Raw genomic sequence first — 26,033 nt, 5'->3', positions numbered from 1 at the left:
ACTCAAGGCCTGGGCAGAAGTGATCCTCCTGCCTTAGCCTCCCAAGGACCTGGGACCACAGGCGTGTGCCACCATGCCTGGCTACAGCACAGAGGTTTCTTCTTGCCATTATTTCCTTGCCTAAACATTACAGTATAACAACTATTTACGTAGGCTTCGCACAATATTGGGTAGCCTATCTGGAGGTGATTTAAGGTGCGTGGGAGGATGTCTGTAGGTCATGTGCAAATACTACAGCAATTTATATGGAGGACTTGAAACACTGAGGATCTTGGTCTGAAGGACGTCCAGGGACCAATCCCCTGCAGGCCAAAACAGCAGGGATCGCTGTTGTTAGCGATGGACTCCATGAGCTGCTGGCCACAGGATCTTTGGGAATTGGGACCCCATTTCTGGAGAGTGCCCAGGTAGGGCCTGCCTGGCCCTGAATGAGCCCTGGCCTCGATGCCATCGATGTGGCAGTTGCTGTCCCTTCCTCTTGAGCTGTCAGGGACCAGCCCCGAAGGGCAGCAGCTTCCAGGAGCTAACAGGGCCTGTTGAGAAGGGAAGGAGAGGCTGCCTCTTGCGGGCCCGGAAGTCATGCCTCCGCTGTGCGGCGGTAAGGAGCTGCCACTCCAGACAGAAGCACTTTTCTTTTAATTACACTAACGGCGAGTGTTTATAGAGATGGGTGAACCTTCCACTCTTCCTTTTATCTGATGTCCCCAGACTTCCTCCCCTGATGGCTGGCAAAACCGAGATTCAGAGAGATAAAGTGACTGGCCCAAGGCCACAGAGCGCAGTGGCTCTAGAGCTCAGGGGCTTTGCCCTCTCCTTGTGGCCCCACTCCTGAGTCCCCAGAAGAACTTCAGAAGCCTGGAGCTCAGACCTGGCTCCAGACACAGCTGGGGTGCCCAAGGACCTGAGGAGTCAAGGCCTGGTCCCCAGGCGCGTGGAGCTTGAGAGGCATCTCCCAGGTGGCCGGCCACCCCAGGGCCACCTGGGGCCTGCCTGCTCCTGGGGACTCGCCACTCGGCTAACCCCTACTCTTTCTCCTCCCCCTGCCACGCGAGGCGCAAGGCAGGGAAAACCAGAATTTTATCAAGAAAAGGAACAAAAGTCGTGGGGGAAAGAGGCCAAGAGCCATCTCCCCTGTTGGGTAGGGCCCTTCAGTTTTGCCCCTTTGAAATTTCAAATTCCAGTTTGTGGACAAAGTCCTAACTATCTCACAATATAGGTCCCCAACTGCCTGACCAAACTCCAGTCTGGCCGCCACCTGGCCCGGGGCTGGCCTGGCCTGGCTGCTTCCTGACAGCTCCCAAGATCTGGGGTCGGAGGCCCAGGGCAACTGGGGTCTGCCAGGGACCCCCACCTCCCACCCGAGAGGATCGCTCTTTGCCCGGAGCTGGGATCTGACACTTGTGGTCCCGGCTGCACAAGGCAGGTAGGCAACCTGGCTGTCTGGGCCTCTCAGCAACTCCTGGAGCCCCTGCTGCTCATGCTGCCATGGCTTAATCCCAAGGAACCCCAGGAGCTCAGCCCTGAGGGGACCCACTCCTTGGGCAGATGGAGAGGCCACGGCTGTCGGCCAATGGAAGCTGCTGCACTTTAGTCGGAGCTGGGCCATAGACCTGGGGCCCCTCCCTGAGCCCCAGAGGCTAGAAGGGACTTGGGACTTGCTCCAGGCCACTCGGTGGTGGCAGGTAAGCTTGGTCTGAACAAGGAGGTCCCCTCAGCTTCCTCTCCTACAGACTGTGGATGGCTCTGTGTGTTTGTCCACCTAATGACTGATGGCCACTGGGCTGCCCCAGGAGCATTTCCGAGAGGAAGACGAGGGAGCTGGGGCTGAAGGCCAGTGGATTTGGAAGAAAACCACATTCACATGGTTAACTGATAACTGGGCCCCATCCCTGGGCCTCCACAGGCCTCTTTCCTCCCTCCCTCTCCTCGGCGTGATTAAGATGAACTTACCTGCCTGCTAATCATTGCTGAGACTGTTGATTTTGCCTTAAAAAATTAACTGGGCATGAGTTTGCGGTTTGCCTCACCCCTAACCCTGAAAAGACCCGGGTGGGCAGGACGCCGCCTGGGTTATGCAAGAGGCCGCTGGCCTCCTCACGCGCATCCCACGGCCTCCTCTGCCGTCCTCTAAAGGGGAGTTTTGCTCAAGAGTCAACAGTCTGCCTGTCCCCCTGCCGGGTCCTGAGCAAATTTGCTCTGTTACCAAAGAGAGATAAAAACAGTGGGGAATGGGGGTGGGGGAAGCTTTCCAAATGGGGATGTGAAGCAGCAGCTTTGAGCTTGGGTTTCTAGAATCCTGCCGTGTCAGGGCCACAAGAACCTTTGGCAGGATGTGGGCTTGGGCTTTTGATTTTGATTTTGTTCCTCAAAGCAGCTTCTGGTGTTCCCGGGAGCCCATGGAATATATCTGGTGATGTCCTCTTAGGGGTGATTTGTCTTAATGTTTCCACTGAGAGCGGGGAGACCACAGGTGCAGCCTCAGCCCTCGGTGTGCAGATGGAAAGTGGAGGCCAGGGGCAGGGGTGAGCGCCTCAGACAAGAACACAGGCCACCCAAGTATCCTGGGTCTCCAGTAGGGACAGGGTAACAGGCACTCTCTGGGCCCGAATGCTATGTTGAAGGACATCAGGGAACCAGGTGGCTGTATGTACGTCCTCCCCTGCCACCCTCTACCCCCAGGGTGGAGTAAGCAGAGAGGTTCCTGAGAGCCCCCGAGAGGGCCCAGGGCAGGCGACTTCCCCTGGACGGTGTTCTGCGGCCCTCTGAGGCGCGGGACCAGCAGCATAAGCTGCCAACCAGACTCCCTTCACATCCCTCTTAGCTACAGCCTGCCCTGACTCGCGATGGCTCTGAAACTCAGATTCTCCCCCTGTACATGGGGAACCATGCCTAACCCCTAGGGTCGCCTCGAGGATAAATGGAGTAAAGGCGTCCGTTGACAGTGAGGCCATGTGTGGGCAGCGTTCGGGCCATGAAGTCTTACTCTGACCCAGGCAGGGTTTTCATCTCCGTTTTATGGCGCACAAACACAGACCGATCGAGTCATGTGCTCAAGCCACGCAGCTGATAAGAAGGTAGGATTCAAGTCCACCCCGACTGCAGAATCTGCGCTCCTGACCCTGCCTTTCCAGGAATGTACATAGTAAGTGCTCAAGGAAAGCTGGCCAGCAGAGGGGCATGGAAGTCCCTCTGGTCAGACAGCAAGGCATTCTGGGAGCTGCTGACTTTGAGGCACAAGAGGTGGACAGAGAGGATGACCAGAGAGCGATCAGGAAGAAAGTCAGGAGGACGCAGGTCCACGTGGGCGGAGCCGCCTGCGGGTTGCCCGCCAGGTGGGCGTCGCTGCTCCTGTTTCTGTTCATCTCTCCTGTTTGCGTTCCTGACTTTATCTGCAGGGGTGACCTTGGGAATTAGATGGATCCTATCCTGCTCTAGTAGGGCCTGAAGGGTAACAGGGAGCCCCAGCTTGGCCCAAGCCCTGGCCTTAGGGATTAGGGATGAATCTGAAACCCTTAGCCTCCCTGTGTCCCTGTCCTGAGGGGCTTCAGGGATTTGTCTGGAGGTCACTGAGGTGAAAGATTTGGAAGTCCTGAGACTTAGTCCAGGATCATTGTGTACAATTGTACAGGTTGCTCACTGCACAAATATTCTCTAGCCAAGATGGTTGAGTGGGGGTAGAAATCCAGCCCTTGCTCCAAAGCCCATGAACTTTGCTTGGCCGGAGGGGGATGCCTTTTTCTTATTTGCACAAAGAATCTGTGTAAGTTACTGGGAGCTCTGCCCCAGCTCTGGTTCCAGCCACTGTGTGACCTTGGATAAAGTCACTTGCCTCCCTGGTCTTGGTTTACCATTTGGGAAGTTTTGGCTGGCATAAAGCAGAGATTCAATTCAGATAGTGAAACAGAAGCATCTGGGAACTTAAAATATATATAGATGTTTGGATGCTTGGGTAGCCCAGTGGTAGAGCATTTGCCTACCATGCAGAGGGTCCTTGGTGCCATACGTGGCCCCAAAATAAAACACTGAAGCCCAGGCCCCATGATACACCAGCAATCAAATCTTAGGGTTGCAGTGAGTGGTGCTGGACATCAATATTTTTTGAACTCCCTGCATGATTCTGATGTGCAACCACAATTCAAAGTCGTCACAGACGGCTTGAAATCTGGAAGCGGAAAGGCCTTGACGTGGGTCCAGGTTTTCTGAGTGTAGCTTACTAGTCAGAACTTCAGGGAGGCTCAGTTTCCCCATCTGTAAAATGGACCCACAACTTCCTCAGTGTCGGTACGCTGAGTCAGTGGATGGCGCCCTCTGAGTTGGTATGAGATGGCTCCCGATACTTGGTGCCAATGACTGTTACTGTTATTGTCAGTAAAGTAGAAGGACCTTGCAGGCCAAGAGTTCAGTGACTTGGAGCTAAGCTCTCTCTGTTCCTTGGGTCCCCATCTTCTCGCACACCTGTCCTATTATGGAAGTATGCGTGATGACGATGACAATGATGATCTGATTCGTTGAACGCTTTACATTTATTTCTGAGTCATTATGACTTTCACATGGCCTGGACTCAAACGTGAAAAGGTGTCCTTTGAGAAGCCCGCTTCCGCCCTGCCTGCCGCTTGCCTGCGCTCCCCACCTCTCTCTCCCCCAAACTCATTTTCCTGACATTCTCATGGATCTTTCTGACTTTCTTGAAAAGCTTTCATGGAGGAAGGGACCCTGTGAGATCGTGCGATGTCACACCACCTTCTACCTGGTCCTGCCTCCTGCCTGTTTCCTTGACCATTATGGCTTCAGATGTTCCCATAGCCCTTGAGCCAGCTTTGACGGGGAGGAAACGGGCTCTGGGGAGCGTTGTTTTCCCACTCAGCCAAGTCCGAGGCCGTGTTTGTCCCCTGCTCCCCTATGGCCTTCCAGGAAACGAGGCCTCAAGAGCTTCGGAGCCACAGGGCATGGACGTGCACAGCACAGGCCTGGCCTTCCCAGGCACCAGGGAGGGCGGGGTGGGTGGGCTGTCAGGGAACCATCCCGTTTCTGGGTCCTGAAAACCCAAAGAGAGTCTGAAGTATGGAATAAGTCATCCAAATAAGGACCCAGTGAGGGGTGTCCCCTGGATGGGAGGTCAGGGCCTGGTGGCCCTGCCATCCAGCATCTGCCAGTGTGCTGGCAGCAGCAAGGTCGAGGAGGAGGGGCAGGGAGGAAAGGAAGCCTGGCCAATGGGAGGGCCAAGGCAAAGCCCTGGGGACCCGTTCCTTGAGGGCAGGATTTGGAATCCAGGACAGAAGTGACCAGGAGAGCTTAGCCAGCGTTTTCCATGCAGGCCAGCTCGGGCCCCCTGGATTCTTGACCTGCGCAGGGCACTGACTGGGCAAGTCAGGCCTCAGCTGCAAAATGAAGATTAGACGGCAGCCTTGAAGCACCCCCGAAGGAGTCTGCGGGGCCCCCCTCCTTGTTGAGGGGATCTGGAGCCCGTTTTGACCAGAACATCATTCACCTATCAGGGCCCCTGACCTTCCGGGATGGGCGCTGGCGACACAGGTCTCGCCTCGGCTCCAAAGTCCAGCCTCCTCCCCAAGCTCTGGGGCTCCCTCCTGCTGCCCGTGCTCCCTCCAGGCAAACGCAGGGGAAGGACCCTACCTGGCAGGTCCTGGGGGGAGCCCTGGCCCCCGTCCGGCATGCTCCTCCGGGTGCCGTGGGTCCCGCACAGTGGGCAGACTTCATCCTTGAGTCGGCCCTGCTGCCAGCCTGGCACCCTAGCCCTGCAAGCACTGCTGGGCAGAGCTAATCCCTTAATACTGGTCACAATGAGATTTCAGGGGGGTGGGAGGCGGTCTCCATGGAAACCGAAGACCTGCCCAGGACCCACAGAAGGAATTAACCTCAGGCCTCCCCAGGGGCCCCCAGAGACCCAACCGAAAGAGTGGCAGGCGGGCTCTGGCCCCCCCGCGCTCTGCTTCTCCTGCTTCTCCTGTGAGCCCTGTCACCTTTCTGAGTCAGGTCCTCCGTCCTCCACTTGGGGTGCTGAGCCTCCGTGCGGCAGCTTTTCTAGAAGGGTGCTACTTCTGAGTCTGAGTTTGAAGCTCATCCTTTCCCTCCAGACTGCCCCAGGCCAGGCACTGTGCTTCTCTGAGCCTCAGTTTCCCCATTTTTAGGACGGGCACTGTAATGCCACCCTGGTGTCACTCGGGTCTGAGTGGTGGATAGTGACACTCAGCGGATGTGAGTGTCCTCACCTCTTTCTGCTGCCCCCCACCAGTCCCCCTCGTCCCTGGCAGAGAGCAGTCACATTGCTCCTTGCCTACCTGCTCTTCCTCCAAGTCCCATCTTGGTCATCTGCCTCGGGGAAGTCCTGCAGACCATCTTCCCACAGCCCCCAGAGCTTTACATCATCACAGTTTAATCAGACGGTGCTCGCCTGCCTCCTCCTCTGGACGTGTCCCCTCCACCACTGCACTCCCAGGACCCAGCTGGAGCTTAGTACAACCCGGCGGCTGGATGAACGAACCAAGGAACTGCCGCCCCCCAGCCTTCAGCACGGATTCAGCCCCTCCCTGGGAGCGACAGCGGCGCTGCAGGTGCCGCAGCGAAAGCCACCGGCAAGAGCCCTGCCTCACTGCTAAAGTCAGCAAACCAGATCCAGCCAAATTGCCCGGCCAAATTTTAGTTTCCGATAAACGCAGTGATTTTGTAAAGTATAAGTATGTCCCAAATAATGTGCATGTGGACATACTCAGATTTTGAAAGTTTGTGGTTTATCTCAAACCCAGACGAGAGTCCCCGATTGTACCTGGAAGCCCTCTTCCCCCGCCCCCGGCACACAGCATAGGTCCTGGTGGGAGGGTCGGGTGGAGACCGCAAGCATGTAAATAAACAACGAGGCGCATCTGGAATAGTGGTTAAACAATGACACAGCACGCTGTGACAGCACAGCGCGACAGGCAGGGGGCGTCTTTGGATGGCGATCGAACTGCAGGCTGTCACCTGCTGGGGACACTTTTAAGCCCAGTGAGGTGTTGCTTAGGAAAAGCCCTTTGAGGATATTAAAGGTCACGGGGGAGACTCCGAGGGGACAGAGGTGCCAGCTGGGGAGAGGGGCTGCCGAATCTCACTCCACAGACTCCACGGTCCTGCAATTTGGACCTGGGCCTTCGCGAACCTGCGCGAACCCGCAGCCCCACCCCTCGGGTCAGCCAATGTCCTCTGCGGGGCTGGGAGCCAGGGGAAGAGGCCAAAGGAGCTGTGCAGAGAAGCGTGGCCACCTGGCCAGAGCTGGGAGCCCTGACACACTTTCCCTTCCCGGACCGCCCCACCCCTGGCTCCGCGGAACCAGCTGGACGCACGGAGCCCGAGGGCGTCCGGGAGGAGGCGATCGCGACGCACCTGTGACGCGCTTCGCGCTTCCCGGGCTCCGCCTAGTGGCCCGCGCGGGAACTGGCGCTCAGAATGACTCAGGTAGCTCGTAGCTGTCATCGAGCCGTCACGGATCCCAGCGGGGCCGCGCCACAGACCCACCAATCACAGGCTCCGTTGGTCTAAGTCTCTCCAAACCCGCGGAAGCCAGATCAACACAATCGCCAATCACAGCTCGCTGCCATTGCACCAATCAGGATGCAAGACTTAAAAACCGGTTCCCAAAGCCGCCTCCGCGCTGCCCTTCCACCCTCTGTGAACTTCAGTTCCTGGCACCTGGTGCCAGTGCGCAGGCGCCGTTGAGGAAGGTCCCAGGCTTTGTGCTGGCTCCCTGCGGAAGCCCACGTTTGCATTCAGAGGCATATTGAATGACATATTGCTGTCATTAAATATCATCCTCCATTATGGAAATTGGCGGGTATGGGGCAGATGACCTTTGGAGTTGGACACACTTGAAGTTTTGTGCAGCAGGGAGCTTTGTGCTTCCCCTTCCAACAGTAATACCTACACGAAATACCTGTCACCCCTCCCTCTTTCAATAATGCAAGGGTAAATACTGGGAGTCATTATCTTTGTAACCCACCCAAGTCAAGAAAACCCAATTCTTGCCACCTCTACCAGTATCTAGAATTTTCATCATCTTTTCATCACCAACGGAACCAACCGTGGCAGAATCACCATCATCTCTGGACAACTATCTGCAAAATCTTTCATTTCTCTTTTCCACTTGGGCTCACCTACCACCCACTCTTCAGTCAGGGACCAGGAGTGATCTTGTACAAGCCTACAATGGATCAGATCCTCCTTTACTTAAACTTTCACAACTTTCTGTGCATTTACATAAAAAAAAATAAAACTCTTGCCATAGACTGAGATAGGGCACAACCTCCTTTTTATATCCCTACCTCTCCAACCTTATTTCATCCCACTCCCCCACCCCAACCTTTTTTTCCTTCCTATCTCAGGGCCTTTGCACATTCTTTCCCCTCTGCCTGGAATGATTCCTGGGTCCTTTACATTCCTGGTGGGGGAAAATATATCCTTCAGATGTGGACTTAATTTTCATTGTCTCTGGGATGAATTTCCTACATGTTTATGCGGGGTCTCTGTATCCTTCACCTCTTTATTCTCTGTACCTATTATTTCTTCTTAGCACTCTATATTAATTTGAAGTGGCACAATGTTTGGTTACTTGTATATTAACTATTTCCATTTCTTCATCCTCCATTAAAGAGAGGACCCTGTTGTGTTGTATTCCCCCACGGTAGATCGCACAACTTGAACAAATTAGAATGAAACACATCATAGGCACTTAATAGATATTTGTTGGACACATGTCTAAAAAGATTCTGGGGCAGAAACTGCCAATCGTGTGCATGAAGGGCTTCATGTACAGTAGGTAGTCAATAGCAAGGAGGGCAGTCAACAGAAAGGAGTTCATGTTTATAGAAGTTTGGGAAGGTGGGGATTAAAATCAAAGATGCTTCTACCTGTAGGTGGGCTCAAGAGGTGAGAAGCACTTGCTTGTCCACCAGTTTCCTGACCTCAGCACTGTGAACTTCATGCATGGACACATGGAGGAGGCTCCCTGGGCTTGCAGGCTGCTCCACAGCATCTCCAGCCTCAACTCTAATGAGGTCAGTAGCACTTTGCCCCTCCTTCAAGGTGTGAGCACCCCCCATATCTCCAGATATCTACAAACATCCTGTGGGGGTCAAAATTTTCCCCGATGGAGAACCACCTTGCTAGACCTCTTAGATGCACCAAGAAATTTTTCTTCCAGTAAATTTTAGTCTCCAAAGAAATCATCTGGGGCCATTATTGAAAATCCAAACCCCTGGGGTCCTACCTTCAGGCCGGGGGCGGTCAGCAGTGGGCCCCAGCAGCAGATGCTTCATGAGCTTCCAGGTGCTTCTGGTGCAGGATGTTCTCAGACTCCACTCTAAAAACTCCTCCAAATTCTCCTGATAACCTGAGAGGCAGGCACCGTGGGAGGCTCCCCGCCCACGGGGATCCTGCTCTTGACTTCCTCTCCTTTCCAGCTCCCCTTCCTTGGATGACTTTCCCAAGGAGAGACAGGACCGAATCCTGCCCACACTGCTTGTCTCCCTTCAGAGCAGACGCACACACTGACCACAGTTCAGTGGAAGCCACCTGTGGAAAGATAGTCCCCCAACCAAAGACATCCTGAGCTGCTCCTGGGAGATCTGCTTATCACAAGGTGTGGGCAGATGGTCTGCTTCCTGGGGAACAAGTTCCTTGTCTGGGAGAAGGTGCAGAAGGCCACCAGAAGGGGTTGGTCCTGGTAGTCAGAGTCAGACAAATCCAGTGAGTCATTACTCTGCCCACCTTTCCCAGCCCGCCTTTCAGGCCCCTGACTCATGGTCTATCTGTGGACTCTTCTCAGTGATTCTAATTCTCTCCTTTCCAGCATGTGGGAGCTTTTCAATTCTTTGCTTCCTTTGACGGTAGCTATGATCATGTGACTTGTCTCAGCCAATGAGATGTGAGCAAACCCCAGCTAGACTATAGGTGGACAGCAGCTTAAGAGTGCTGTGCAGCAATTGTTGTGGAAACAAGTGTAGACGGGCAGTCCCCCTGGTGAGGAAATCCCCGCCGCTGACCCAAGGGGGCCATGTACATAAGACAGCAATAAACTGCCACTCTGTGAAGGCACTGTGACTTGGGGCTTTGTTGTTGTTGCAGCACCACCTCACCTGACCTGATTGAACATAGTTTTCCCAAAGCTTCACAAGGATTTTCCTAAGTCTGTTGTGACTTGGCCCAGCTGAAAACCACCCATCCTCTTACTGACATAACATTTTCCCCACACCTACTCATTTTGTCTTACTTAGCTTTTAGGAGGAAGTGTTATTATTACCAAATGAAATATCAATATTGTTGGTAGAAAGGATGGAAAAATAAACAGAAATACACCATTGTATTATATCCTGACCTAATATCTTTTGCTTTTCAAAGCCTGTGAGCCCTCGGTCTGTTCTCTTTTTGTTAAAAAGGCAAGAGGCCCCTGACTCTGACTGATATAGTCAGAATGTTTGAAGGCAACACAGGGTAAGGCTGAGTTTGCAAATTGTGGAACCTGACTTCCTAGACTTGGATTCTGATTCTGCCATGGACTAAGCTGTGTGACCTTGACCAAGTTACTTGACTGTTCTGTGTCTGTCTTCTTCATTTTTCCTTCTTTCCTTTTTGGCACTGGAGACAGAGGGCCTCGCACATGCTAAGTATGCCCTGTACTACTGGGCTACACCTCCAGCCCTGTGTCTGTTTTCTTATTTTCAAAATAGGGATGATAATGAGTATGGATTGGGTGTGTGAGTTTATAGGTGTTGATCTACATAAAGGGCTCGGAACTGGCCTGGCACAGTGATTGCTATGGAGGTCTCAGCTATGAGACAAGGCAGGGTCGAGAGCCAAGGGACTCAGGAGAAGGGTTTGAACTTGCTGGAGAGGAACAAAAAAATCCTCTTCAGTGGAGAAAAATAAATCACCTGACAGTGTGACTGGACTGCTGCCTTAGCAGCAGGTGACGTGACAGCAGCCTAGAGGCTGCACCCTGCAGCTGCTGCCCACTAGACTCAGGTGTTAGTGACGAGGACATAGTGCTCATGTCACCAGAGCTGAGGCCCCTGCATTCTACCCAGAAAGAACCAGAGAGGGACGGTTGCACTTGGTTCTAATTTAAAATTAGACATGTAACATTTTCCTAGGATGGGACAGGGTGGGAACGCTTTGCCCTCTGAAGGACAACCAGAGATCTAAAGGCGATCTGGGCTGGGTCCTGGGGAAGAGGAGAGATGCAGTGTAGCAGAGAGGGCAAAGGCATTGCCATTAAAATACAGCAGTGGCCCCCTTTATATAGCTGTTTGACCTTATTAAATTAGAAGCTCTTGCTGGGCGCAGTGACGCACGCCTGTAATCCCAGCAGCTGAGGAGGCTGAGGCAGGAGGATTTCGAGTTCAAAGCAGCCTCAGCAACTTGGTCAGGCCCTGAGCAACTTAGCAAGACCCTGTCTCAAGATAAAATATAATAGGGCTGGGAATGTGGATCAGTGGTTAAGCAACCCTGACTTCAATTCCTGGCACCCGCCCCCCAAATGATAAGCTCTTGTTGGGGATGTAGCTCACGGGTAGAGCACTTGCCTACCACATGCAAGTCCCTGGGTTCCTTCTCCAGCAATGCAAAAATATATACATAATGCTTTGCAAGTCTTCTTTGCTTCATCTACAATATAGGAATCAATAAAGAGGCCTTTTATTACTGATTGCTTCATGGAATAAATGTAATAAACCTTCTGACATGGCACGTAGTTGGCAGGCATGCGGTTACACTATTTTCTGAATGTGCAAAGTGCTTTCTCTGGGGAAAGAGTGCTCATGGATTCCTACAGCCCTGGTGGACAAACCAGGACCAATAGATGCCACACAGAGAAAAGTTGGGGCTCTGAATGAAGAAGACCTTTCTAGCAGTTACTATGGTTCTACCAGGGCAAAAACTGCTGTATCAAGTAGTCACTGGAAGGACACATCAAGCTCAGGCACAATGACCACCTGTCCAGGAGGAGGGTGAGGGGATTCCAGCAAAGCAGCCTCTCTCGGATACAAAAGTCTTCAATTAAACACCATCGAAACCAAATCCATGCTGGAAAAATTAGACATTCACTTGCAAAAGAATGAAGTTGGACTCGCTTCTTACAGTGTATACAAAAGTTAACAAAAAATGGATTAAAGACCCAAAGTTATAAATATGGAAGACAAACTTCACAATATTGGTTTTGGCAACAATTTCTTGGGTGTGACATCAAATACACAAGCCACAACAGATAAAAACCGATAAATTGGACTCTACCATACAAAACTTTTCCGTACCAAAGGACACTATCAGCAGAGTGAAAAGACTAGACACAAAATGGGAGAAAAATATTTGCAAGTCATATATCTGATAAGGGGTTAGTATCCAGAATATATAAAGAGCTCCTACAACTCAACAACAACAAAATAAACCACTTAGTTTAAATAAACCACTTAGTCATTGAATAGATATTTCTTCAAAAAATTTTTTACAAAAGGCCAGTAAGCCCCATAAAAAGATGCTTAACATCACCAATGATTAAGGAAAAGCAAACAAAAACACCCATTAGTATGGATATTATGAAACAACAACAACAAAATCCCCCAGAAAATAACAAATGTTGGTGAGGATATGGAGACACTGGAACACTTGTGTGCTACTGTTGGGAATATAAAATAGTGCAGCCTTCATGGAAAGCAGGATGGTGGCTCCTCAAAAAACCAAGAATTATGATCCAGCAATTCCATCTGTGAGTAAAGGTCCCAAGGAACTGAGAATAGGGCCTGGAGGAGCTATTTGTGCACCACACTCACAAAGCACCATTCACAAAAGTCCTCAGGTGGAAGCCACCGAGTGTCCACCAACAGACAACTGGATAAGTAAAAAGTGGTCCCTCTACACAACAAAGTATTATTCAGCCTGATAAAGGAAGGAAATTCTGGTACGTGCTACAACATGGATGAAGCTGGAGGATATAAATTACTAGTCATTGAGGATATAAATTACTAGTCACAAAAGGACAAGCAAGGATGATCCCCCTTATGTGGGGTGGAGTTGCCGATTTCATTTACATGACCTAGAGTAGTCGAATCGGTAGAGGTAGAAAGTAGAAGCCTGGCACTGTGGTGCACAGCTGTAATCTCCAGAGGCTGAGGCAGGAGGATCACAAGTTCAAGGTGAGCCTCAGCAACTTAGATTGTCGGCAACTTAGCGAGACACTGTCTCAAAAAATAAAAAGGGCTGTGGATGTGGCTCAGTGTAAAGCACCCAGGTTCAATTCCCAGTACCAAAAAAAAAAAAAAAGAATGGGTGAAGTCTCAGTCCCAGTCTGGGAAGGATTGGTGGCGGTTGCTGCCCAGCCACATGAACAGCCTCAATGCATCTGAATTGTACCTTTTAACACAGTTGAAGTGGTAAATTTTGTTCCCTACATTTTACAACAATTTTAAATAGTTCAGCAATGTATAAAATACATATACTGCACAATGAGCCAAACTGAGTTTATTCCCAGACGGCAAGGATGGTTTAATCCTAGAAAATCTATTTGTAAATTAGCAGACTAAGGGAGGGAAAAAATACAGTTATCTCAGTAGATGCATAGAAAGCAATTAAGACAATTCCATATTCATTGCGATTAAGACATGAATAAATGGAAAAAAAAAGAAAGAAAAGGAACAAACTTCTGACTTACTTGAAAGAAACTTTTAATGGATTTGACTGCCCAAAGGTCAAAAGCAGATATACTTAAAAGTGTTAAAGTGTCCATCTATTTATTTATTTATTTGATGGTGCTGGGGTTGAAATCAGGGCTTTGAACCTGCTAGGCAAGCACTCTCCCACTGAGCTACATGCCCAGACCTTTGAGTTTCTTTTTAAAGTCAAGAATAAAACAAGGGAACCCACTAGGGCAGAAGCTGTAAGTTGTCCTGTATTAGGTAATATGTGTGTTTATATATGTACAGGAGTTTTCCTCTGTGATAGACCCTCTCATTTTCATTTGGACACAGGGATGCCCCCCAGAGAATCATCTCCAACATTCCTTGAAGGCTCGCAGCTCGGTATGACCACACAGACATGTTCAGCTACTGAAATATAATCAGGAAAGTAGTTGTGAAGTTTACAGGAAATTTTTTCCCTTTTTCTTTTTTTCTTTTCTCATACTGGGGACTGAACCCAGGGGCACTCTACTACTGAGCTACATCCTCAGCCCTTTTTATTTTTTGAGTCAGGGTTGCTAAGTTGCTGAGGCTGGCCTTGAACTTGCAATCCTCCTGCCTCAGCTTCCCGAGTTCTGGTGTTAGAGGCCTGCACCACCACGCCAGGCTCAGGAATGTAAGAGAGCTGGAACATGACTTTTACCTTTTTCCCCCCTTGTTCCATCTTTCTGCCTTGAACATGAGTGTATGACTGGCGCTTTGGCAGCCACCTTGTACTGTGAGGAGGAAGACCTCAAGTGGATGGAAGAGCAGTGGCCGGAAGGAGCCTGGGTTCCTGAGATTGCAGTGGGGAAGAGCTGCCATATTGCTCTTAGGATGCTGACCTCTGGAACTTTACAGAAGTTAAGAAGTGGCCTTCTCTCTGGTTAAGCTGCTGCTATTTTGAATCTCAGCTACTTGTGACAAGTGAAGCCCTATTTGATAGACCCATTATTATTATTATTACTATTTGCTGGGCTGGGGATTGAACCCAGGGCTTTGTGCTTGTGAGACAAGCACTCTACCAACTGAGCTATTTCCCCGCCCTAGACCCACTATTACTGCTCCTATTTTTTAAATTTTTAATTACTTATGCATGACAGTAGAATGCACTTTGATATGTCATATATAATGGAGTATAACTTCTCATTCTTCTGGTTACATGTAATGTAGAATCTCACTGGTCTTATAGTTATATATGTACATAGGGTAATTATGTCTGATTCGTTCTATCTTTCCTATCCCTATACCCCCTCCCTTCCCTTCAATTCCCTCTACCAAATCTAAAGTAACTTTATTCTTTCTTAGTACCCCCCCATTGTGAATTAGCATCTGCATATCAGAAAATATTCAATTTTTGGTTTTTTGGGGATTGGCTTATTCTGCTTAGCATGATATACTCCAGCTCCATCCATTTACTGACAAATGCCATAATTTCATTCTTTTTTAAGGCTGAGTAATATTCCATCATTCACACACACACACACACACACACACACACCATTTTTTTATGCATTCAGCTGTTGAAGGGCACCTAGGTTGGTTCCATAGTTTAGCTATTATGAATTGATTACTGCTCCTATTTAATATTTTTACTGGGAACCCTAATAATGTGCAGTAAGATGAGAAAAAAAAAAAAAAAAACAGATCTAATAGGGAATTTAGCAAGGTTTCTGGATACATTTCCAATATATTAAAATCAGTAGGTTTGTATATACAAGTATCAACAAATGAGAAGATGCAGTTAACAAAAATATTTACAAAGATGTAGTTATAACAGTAACACTGATAAGTTATCTAAGAATTAATCTAACAAGAAGCTCGTATGTATTAAAATGATCAAACTTCATTTAAAAAACATGAAAGAACTGGGCCTGGTGGCTCATACCTATATCCCAGTTACTCAGGAGGCCGAGGCAGGAGGATCACAAGTTTGAGGCCAACCTGGGCACCTTAGCAAGACCCTGTCTTAAAATAAAAAATAGGAAGGACTGGGGATGTAGATCAGTGGTGAAGCACCCCTGGGTCACCCCCTAGTGCCAAATAGATAAAAAATAAAAGAAAATCTATACAAAGGAAGACATGCAAAGGTGCCGATGGTTATGGCTAAAAGATTCATTATATAGAGGTGTCAACTCTTCCCAAATTAATCAATGAACTCGATGAAATGTCACTTAAAGGCCTAACAGGACAAAGTCAGCACAGAGCTTGCAGATTATTAAGACGGTCATTATTGTCACTGAAATTCAGTGGAGGAGGCAAATACACCAGGAGTCTCCCAACTTTGTTCTGCCTCCTTCAGTCTGAAAATTTATGTCAATGGGCAAAGGGAACAGACAGGCCGGTTTTAAGAATAACTCTAGAAAGGCAGGGAGGCCTCCACAGTCCACAGAGCTCCAGCCACGGCGTCCAATATGGCAGCCACACGCCCCCCAGAGGAGGAGGGGCGTTCGAGTGTGAAACGCGTGGAAGGCCTGCATAGAAGTGGAAAATATCTCACTATCAATTTTATTGATTAGATGTTGAGATGATATATTTAGAATGGGTTAAAGAAATACGGATCATTAAAATTAATTTCAACTGTTTCTTTAGTTCTTTTAAAACTGAGCTTGGTTTCGGTACTCTTGTAGGTGGACTCCTTTTAAAAAGTCGTCTAAATGTGGCTACTGGACATGGGTGAGTGGAGCCGTGTGGAGAGCCCCCAGGAAGGTCTGCACACGTTTAAAAACTGAAGGCAAAAGCCACGGTGCTGCAAACCGGCCAATAAAGGCGGCCCTATTCAGTGAAGGACCGGGGACCAAGTGGCCTTCCAAACGACAGAAACATCCTCTGCTCTGGTTTGAATGTGTCCCCCAGGAATTCCTGTGTGGAAATTCACAGGCTGACGGTAGATGGAGGGTTAGATGAGGTCATGCAGGTGGGTGTTCGTGGCTTTATGAGGGAAGGAGAAGCCCCAGCAAGCACACTCCCTCTGCCCCTCCATGCGATGGCCCTGTCATATTATGACACAGCAAGGAGGCTCTCCGCAGGCCCCAGTGCCACGCCCTTGGATTCCCCAGCCTCCAGGACTATGAGCCAACTAACCTTCTGTTCTTTATAAATTACTGAGTTGTGGGTATTTTATTATAGCAACAGAAAATTGAGTAAGATAACATTCTTACAAAAATCAATTCCTATGAAATAAAGACCTAATTATGAAACATAAAGCTTACATACCTATAGAAAATATTTAGGATAATATCTTCTTGATCTCAGGGCTCTGTAAGATTTAATGGACAAGACACAAAACTACATACCCTACAGGAAAATGTTATATTTAATGACTTTATAATTTAACTAAGATACAACTACATTAAAATTATAAGCATCTAGCCAGGCTCAATGCTGTGTGCCTGTAATCTCAGCCACTCAGGAGGCTGAGGCAGGAGGATTGCAAGTTTGAGGCCAGTCTCAGCTATTTAGCAAGGCCCTGTCTCAAAATAATAAGTAAAAAAGGACTGGAAGGTATAGCTTATTAGTTGAGCGCCCCTGGGCTCAATCTTCAGCACAAGTAATAAATAGATAAATAAGCAAATAAATAAATGGTGTGAGAAGAATAGCTATAGATGGCTCAATGGTATTTGCCATTAATATAACCAAAAAAAGATTAGTATCAAGAATGAGGGCTGGAGATATAGCTCAGTTGGTAGAGTGCTTGCCTTGCAAGCATAAGGCCCTGGGTTCAATCCCCAGCACGGCAAAAAAAAAAAAAAAAAAGAATGAATAACTCACACACTATGTTGAGAACAGTGTCATTGCCGGGTGCAGTGGCACAGACCTGTAATCCCAGCAGCTCAGGAGGCTGAGGCAGAAGGATCGCAAGTTCAAAGCCAGCCTCAGCAAATGCGAGGTGCTAAGTAACTCTGTGAGACCCTGTCTCTAAATAAAATACAAAATAGGGCTGGGGATGTGGCTCAGTGGTTGGGGGCCCCTGGGTTCAGTCCCCAGTACCACCCTCCACATCAAAAAAAGAGAACAGTGTCATTTCGGTGAACGACATGTTGGCCATACTGAAGTACATGTAGTGCACTATTCAAAAACACATGTACAAAAGGCATTTCTTGTTGGGCTGTGCTGATGCAGGCCTGCAATCCCAGTGACTCAGGAGGCTGAGGCAGGAGGATCACAAACTGGAGACCACATCAACAAGTTAGTGAGATCCTATCTCAAATAAAAAATAAAAGGATGAGGGAAGTGGTTCAGTGGTAAAGCACTCCTGGGTTCAATCCCCAGTAATGAAAATAATAACTCCTACAAATTGATAAGAAAAGGTAAATAATGTAATAAGAAAGTGGGAAACGATATAAACAAACACATTAGTGGAGGAAACCACAAGACAGAGAGAACCCCTCCCTCTCTAGCAATTGCTTCCTCTCTAGCAATAGATGAAATGCAAATGAAAAAATGAAGCATCATTTTATCTACCTCATCTCGCTTGGGGGACACGGGGCAAGGAGAACTCCCCAACACTGCTGACCAGCTAGGGCTGGGCAAGAGGGATATGTACGGTGACCTCAGAGAGGAAGATACCCACCGTCTGAGACCCCCGCATCCCACTTCAGCGTGATGCCCTAGAGAAACTCTCGTTCCCAGGCCTAAGAATGTTCTTTGTGGCTCTAAGATAGTAATAAACTGGCTGGGCCCCGGGGCGGAGGATCGCAAGTTCAAAGCCAGCCTCAGAAACTTAAGGAGGCCCTAAACCAGTCAGTGAGATCCTGTCTCTAAATAAAATATGAAAAAGGGCTGGGGGTGTGGCTCAGTGGTTAAGAGCCCAGGTTTGATTCCCAGAACCAAGAACAAAAAAAGGTGGTGACGAACTTAAAACAACTCCATTGTCACAAAGTGAAATAAAGATACGTGCCCTTTTAAATGAGCGATGGCACTGTGTGGATCGATAAGGGGAAGCCCAGAAGTCACTGCAGGGGTGAATCACGGGACGCTGCTGAAGGATGCCCACAGCACGCCGTTCGAATACATTTCCCAGACACACAAAATGATGCTTCTCTTGCTCACCTACCCTACGTAAACGTCCAAAAACATGTCAGGTGACAATAATCACCAGTCTGGGACAGCAGTCACCTCTGAGCTGAGCGGAAGGGTGAAGGGATCAGAGTGGGGACAGGGTCTTCCATTCTGTGTCACATGTCATTTCTCATTAAAACAAAAATAAGCCCAAAGAAAGTGTGACTCTCTAGCAGGATTTGACAGAACCGAGTGGCAGTACATCCATGTTCACAGTGAAGTCAACCACCTTGATAATGTGGGAGTTCTGTTCTCAGCCTCCCTTTACAGATGAGGAGACTGAGGGTCAGAGAGGTAAAGTCGCCTACGGAAGCTCACACAGCTGGTGTAACTCTAACCCAGGTCTTCCTGACTCCTCTCAGCCTCTACCATCACCGGCCTTCTCATTTGAAGTGGCCCCGCCTCTCCCAAGATTCCTTTCCCTCCCTCCTTCCTAAGCTATCTCCTCAGAGGAGCTACAGACACTGTCTTTTCTGTAAACAGAGTCAATGCCTTGAAGGACGGGAGTCCCTCCCCCAAAGTCAACCTAGCGAGTCTCCAGGAAAACACTGACCTGCCCCGGAGAAGGGAAAAAATAATCCTCTCTCCTCCCCAACTCCGCCGCCCAAATCACTGGATTTTTCATTAATTCCACAGGCTGGAGACAGAAGAATGGATGTGTAATTAAGTTTCAAATCGACTATTGTTTTATGTGAATATCTGATAAGGAAAGCACAAAGGCTGCCAGGTGGGAGCTGGGAGTGAGATTTCCCACAGTGGAGAATTCTAGAAGACAAACCTGGAGTTCTGGAGCCTGAATCCTCCTAGTAGGCGGCCAGGTAAGTAATAAGGGTGGAGACACCAAAGATAAGTGTGGGGTGGGGAGACCCAGCTGGGGACAGGCCCAAGGAGTTTGGCTGGGACCGGTCCATTCAAGAATGGAAGAGGGAAGTACAGGTCAGTGGTCATTGCCATGGAATCCAAGGGACCAGACCGGCGCCATCCAGCAGAAACAGTGAGCCACAAATGTAGCTTTAAATGTTCTGGTAGTCACATTAAAAAATAAAAAATAAACAGTGATTCTATGAAGCAGGAGATTGCTTTTACAAACAGTGAGCTTCTACTGAGCACGGTGGCACACGCCTGTAATCCCAGGGACTCAGGAGGCTGAGACAGGAGGATCTCAAACTCAAAGCCAGCCTCAACAACTTAGTGAGGCCCTGAGCAACTTAGCGAGACCCTGTCTCAAAATAAGAAATAAAAAAGACTGAGGATGTGGCTCAGCGGTAAAGTGCCCCTGGGTTCAATCTGTGATATAATAATAATAATAATAATAATAATAATAAGCTTTCCTTGGTCTTTAAATCAGGGGTCCCAAAGTCAAGAGTCCTCAGTGCATGGATAGTTAAGTGTAACATGTGGACAAGAAGGGTATAGGCAATTTTCACCCTTCCTGATAAGAAAAACAATGCAGTAAACATAATAGTTTGCATTCATTAATATAACTTCAGTGTAGAGACACTAAGGAAGAGTGGGGACTGTGGAAAATTTGAGAAAGTGCACAAAGCCAGGCATGGCAGCACACACCTATAATCCCAGTGGCTCAGGAGGCTGAGGCAGAAGGATTGAAAGTTCAAAGCCAACCTCAGTAACTTAGCAAGAGAGACACCATCTCAAAATAAAAATGAAAAGGGCCAGGGATGTGGCTCAGTGGTTAATTACCCCTGGATTCAATGCCCAGTACCACCCCCCAACCACCGAGATAGAGAGAGAGAGAGAGAGAGAGAGAGAGAGAGAGAGAGAGAGAGAGACTAATCAAAATTAGTTCCATAGACCATTGTCTCATGGGTATGGGGAATCAGGGTACTAGAGCTTCTAATTTTTGAAAGAAATGGAAAGTTTTTAGAAGTTAACAATTTAAATTTTATTTAAAAAATGGAAAATAAATAAAGCCACAACTGTCCTTAAACCCTGGGGCTCCTGGCTCCTGGTGCTGAGCACACAGGCAGCTGGGTCCTGCCTGGGAGCTGCCCCAGGCTAGGCCACCGCCTCGCAGCTCCTCCGGGTGGGGTCCGGGCCGCTCGCCTCCTCCGCCCTCCTCAGGCCTGTTTGGATAACTTTCCGACCTGTTCCTCCACAAGCCCTCCCTGAGGTGTGGCTGCCTCCGCTGCTTGTCCCAGGGAATCCTGGGGCCTTGGCAGTGTGGCGGCCAGGCCTGGCTGGTGCCACGGCAGACAGTTGTCAAACAGTGACTGTCTGGGAGGAGGGAGGCCTGTTTACCCAGGGCAGGGCCCAGGCAGAGGCCACCGCTTCCTCCCCAGACCACTGGCCATCCAGTTGGGCTGCAGCCTGACTCAACTGTCCCCAAATATTTATGGAGCACCTACTGTGTGCTGAGCCCTGTTCTCCAGGCTGGGAACGCAGTAGGGAGCAAGATAGCCTGATCCCTTGCTTGGCGTCCCTGAGTTGTAGTGAAAGGGACAGAGAGGGCGAGCGGAGGGCGGAATGGAAATTTTCGAAGCTGCAGGACAATGGGGTCAGTGGTGATGGATGGGGCGGGCAGTCACGGATGTGGGTGACCTCTAGTCGGGGACATCTGAGCCACGACCCAAAGGATGAGAAGAAATCGTCCCCGGGAAGAGCCAGGGAGCAGGCCAGAGTGGCTGGAGGGAGAAGCCACAGGGAGGAGAGGAGTGAGCCCAGGGAGGAGAGGAGTGAGCCCGTGGCCTGGTGGTGGAAGGAAGGAGCTCAGGCCTGAAACAGCCCTGGCCTCTTCGGCAGGGGCTCCCACTCTGCCCTTCCCTCCAGGGCTTCCTGTCCCAGCTCCTTTCCAGGAACATTCCAAGGTACTGGAATACCGTTTCCCCTTCTCCTTCCTGATCGAAGCCACACATATGCGCAACTGGGAAGGCGCCGTCCCCCCAGGCCTCCAGCAGCGATCACGCACCTGCGTCTCCTGAGCCTGGCCACCCAGGGCAGCCCTTTGGCCCTTCCCCTTGGGTCTTCCTCCGCATCTCTCAGCGTCATGGCTGGCCGGCTGCTTCCTGACTCTTCAGTTTTAGATGGAATGCATGAACTTGCCATTCGGAAGGATCTTGTGTAAGTTTACCCCAGTCTGGGGATAAATCAGTGTTTCCCTGTCCACGTTTCCCTGTCCACGTCCTCCTCCCTCACCCTTTTTGAAGCAGCGTCTCCCCAGACGTCATCTCTACCAACCCTCACCGTGGCCACGTCAGCGTGTCCAGCGCGCCTCTTAGCAGCCTGCGAAAGACTCAAACATCCATCTCCTCATCTCAGAGCTGTCCCCGGGGACAGCAGAACTGCATGGTCCACCCCAGAGGAAGGAAACAGAGCCCAGAGTGTAAAGAAAATCGCCCTGATCACGGTGCGGTGTGGAGATTAAAGCAAAGCCCACCTTCTAGCTAGGGAGGAAGGCGCTGGGGCCCAGGCGGCTGTGTGGAGGAGAGAAACGCTCATGTTGCAGTTCCCCCTCGTTCATTCCAGTAGCTAGAGTCACCCTTACTAGGGTGTCCGGGGTTGAGTCCTAGCTCTGCCTCCCATTTGCTGTGTGGTTTGGGGTAAGCTATGTAACCTCTCTGAGCCTGTTCTCTCTCCTGAGAAATGGTTTGATGACTCCCTCCATGAGCAGCTGTGAGGCCTGAGAGAGTTGTTGTTGTTGATATTATTATTATTGGTACCAGGGATTGAACTCAGAGGCACTCGACCACCAAGCCCATCCCCAGCCCTATTTACTATTTTACTTCGAGACAGGGTCTCACTGAGTTGCTTCGCACTTTTGCTGAGGCTGGCTTTGAACTCGTGATCCTCCTGCCTCAGTGTCCTGAGCCGCTGGAATTATAGGCAGGCACCACCACGTCTGGCCAAAGAGTTAATTTTTATAAAGTTCTTAGAACAGTGTTTGGCCATCGTAAGGACTGGAGAACTGCAAGAGTGATTTTTTAAAAGTGAGAAATGAAAGAAAGAGGAAAACACATTCACAAAACAAACAAACAAGACCCAAAAGCTGGGGATTGGATGAGCCAGGAGCCAGATGCAAGTCCATGGCTGCCCCAGGCCAGCTGCGCACTCCTCTCCGCCATTCTGTCCAGAGATGCTGAACCTGTATGCTATGGGCCAGAAACTATTTACTTGGTATTTTTCTTTCCTTGAAGACGTTTGTTAATTTTTGAAGGATATTTCCTACTATTGCCTTAAAATGCTGGCTATGCATTTTTCCAACATACAATAAGACGAATTCACGAAGATTTAAAAGTGTCTGTGCCTTACCACTTAGAATCAGCCCCTGTGCCCTGTGGGTGCACCCACTGGAAGGTCTGCTAATTTTAAGCTTGAAATGAATCTGGGGGAACATTCTGTCCAGTGGCTTTTAAGCCTTTTGACCATGACTCTCAGGATGAAGCACCTTCTGCTCCCCAGACTTCAGGTACAGTGGTGGTAAAGGCGGGCAGGACAGCGTGTCCCCAGGACCCACCTGCCTGAGCGGGCACCTGAGTGAGCCCACGTCACTTTGGCTGTAGGACACGCAGGACAGCCTCGCGCTGCCTCCGTGTCTTCCCATCAGTCTACAGGTTTTGCTGTTCTCACCACCATAAGCACATACTCACAGACACACACGGAAGACACAAAAGTCACACACGCACGCGCACACACGCACCTTATTCTTACCTTTCTCTTACTACATGGGATGCCCCATGATATGTTTTTATTTTATATCTTTCTATTTTTTAGAAAATGGTCACTTTTATGCAATTGAATACAGTTCTATCCACTTATGATTCATACATGTCTTCAGCTGTAGAGGTCACATGTACTTGGTAGAAAATTGTTTATTAAATGAGTACATTTTTACTTAAGACTGGTACTTTTATAAGAAATTAAAGCAAGTCAGTAAATTATGCAAACGGCAAGTAGACTGAAATGATTTCATCCTGCACAGTAAGGTTTTGGAGGGTCGTATGGTAACATATCCCTAATTTCTAATGCAGACTGCTGAATTGGACTCTAGGAATAATATATCTACTTAAAGACAAAACTGTGTGCTTCAAGGGTCTTTTAGTAAATAATATTCATGTATTAAAGCAAGGGTCAACAAAGCACAACCTCTGGGTCAATGTGGCCCACTGCCTGTTTTGTAAATAAAGTTTTATTGGCACACAGCTGCAGTCATTCATCTACTTATTGTCTATTGGCTGCTTCTGTGCTACAACAGCAGAGCGTTTGCCACAGATTCCTCTGGCCGGCAAAATCTAAAATATTTACTGTCTGGTCTTTTAGAGAAGGTTTGCCAATCGCTGTGTTAGAGTTACAATTCAAAGACTTTACTGTTAAGCTAAATTTTCTCTTGCTTTGTCTTATTTTATTCTATTTATACATCTATCTTTAATTTTTTTCTTTCATTATTGTTGTGCTAGTTGTTAAACCCAGGGTCTCCTGTATGCTAGGCAAGAGCTCTACCACTGAACTGCATCCTTTTCCTTTTAAAAAAATTATTTTGAGACAGGGTCTCACCATAAGTTGCTTAGGATCTCACTAAGTTGCTGAGGCTGGCCTTGAATTTTGATCCTCCTGCTTCAGCCTCCTGGTACCTGGGATAATAGGTGTGTGCCACTCTGCCTGGCGTACAGGGTACTTTCTGTGTGCAGATACTCAGCACTTTCCAGATATGAGTCGTAGTAATCCTTGCCAGTGTCCCCTGAGGGGCATGCTGGCGGTATCCCCAAGTCAGCAGGTGAACAGCACAAGGCACAGAAGACTAAGGAAACAACCAGAACAGTGCCCAGATACTCTCCATAGATGATGGACTTCCTTGCATTCAAGTATCAATAAAGTCCACATAGTATGTGGCCAGGTAGCCTTCATATCTGCTGCTCCCTGGCTGGGGATACTCTTGCCCTTCCTCTCTTCTCCTGAATGACTCCTGCTAAGCCTTCAGGCTTCAACTGAGGGCTCAGTCTGCTCCTCCAGGGGCAAGAGGTCCCCAGCCTTTCTCCTCCTCAAGGTCCCTTTTGTGTGCCCACAGTGCCCTATCTGTCCCTCTCAGGGTCCTCTGTGTTGGTGGTTGCTGGCTTGTCTGTGATCCCGCCAAACTGAGCACAGTCCCAGATTTGAAACCAAGCTTTCTTCTCCTAAGCTGCCCCAGGGCCTTCCAGAATGTCTTGCATGTTACGGCCCAGTGGACCGTTGTCAAAGAAACGAACAAGCAATAATGAGTCAATCAACAGGGAGGCGTCTGGGCGCAGACAGGATGCTCTCCAGGTGACCGAACATCCCTCCCTTTACTAAACTGGACAAAAAGAGACAACTGTTTCCATATTCCAGCCGACCTCAATACCCAAAACCATAGGTGGAACTCAATACAAAATTGCAGATGCTTAGAAATCCCAGGAATTCTGTTCACCAGGTCTGGAGTGCAGCCCCCACATAGGCTGGTTTAAGAACGTTTCCCAAGGTGTGAACCACTGGACCTCAGGGCTGAAGGCTGAGTCAGGTGGGATGGAGATGAGGTGGAGAGGGAGATGGGGGGCTGGCCAGCACCTGTGGTCCTTCTCAGTTCAGGCCTGCCACCCTTCGCAGGGACGAAGCATGCTATGACAACACTTGCTCCCCTCATGAGCTCACGGAATCTTCACAACAAACAAGGTTTATTTGATGGATGAAGAAATTGAGAAACAGATGTGAATCAAAGAGCCCAGCATCACGTTGCTTTAAGGCAAAGCATCACTTACCAGATGAGAACCTGGCCCGAAGTCGATGCTGTAGGGCAAAGGGACTAACTAGGTCTTTATACCCAGGAAAAACCAGCCTCCTCTGGCACTTACAAACAGCTAAAGTCCCAGCCTTGTATGGTGGTGCACACCTGTAATCCCAGTGACTGAGGAGGCTGAGATAGGAGGATTGCAAGTTTGAGGCCTGGTTGGACAACTTCGTGAGTCTGCCTCAAAATAAAATAAAAGAGTTGGGGAAGAAGCTCAGTGGGAGAGCACTGGTAGAGTGGTAGATTGAACTAGGGTTCAGTCCCTAGTACCACACACACACACACACACACGAAAGATAAAAGTAATGCACTCTTTTGACGAGATTGTTGCCCAGTGGCTTGTCCTGTCCTGAGCTCTTGAAAGTGCTACTGTTTCAGCCATCCCAGGTCAATCGCCCACTCACCCACCCACCCATCCATCCATCTTTTCATCTACCACCCACTCATTACTCCATTCAGTCAACCCCTAACCACCCATCTCTCCGGCTACCTACTCATTCAGTTATCACGTGTGTCCCCATCTCCAT

General features: G+C 49.2%; 1 long non-coding RNA gene across 1 annotated transcript; it reads left to right on the top strand.

Annotated features, from left to right (window-relative positions):
* The first annotated feature begins 709 nt into the window (after nt 1-709).
* On the top strand, nt 710-25,477 carry LOC306653862. The gene is made up of 3 exons (XR_013761801.1): nt 710-1,423; nt 19,389-19,570; nt 24,793-25,477. It is a non-coding gene; the product is annotated as an uncharacterized lncRNA (long non-coding RNA).
* The last annotated feature ends 556 nt before the right edge of the window (nt 25,478-26,033 follow it).

The sequence above is a fragment of the Sciurus vulgaris genome (genome assembly GCF_902686455.1).
Source record: "Sciurus vulgaris genome assembly, chromosome: 2".
Lineage (NCBI taxonomy): Eukaryota > Metazoa > Chordata > Mammalia > Rodentia > Sciuridae > Sciurus > Sciurus vulgaris.
Note: the sequence above shows the minus strand (reverse complement) of the source record. Positions and strands in the feature narration are given on the sequence as shown.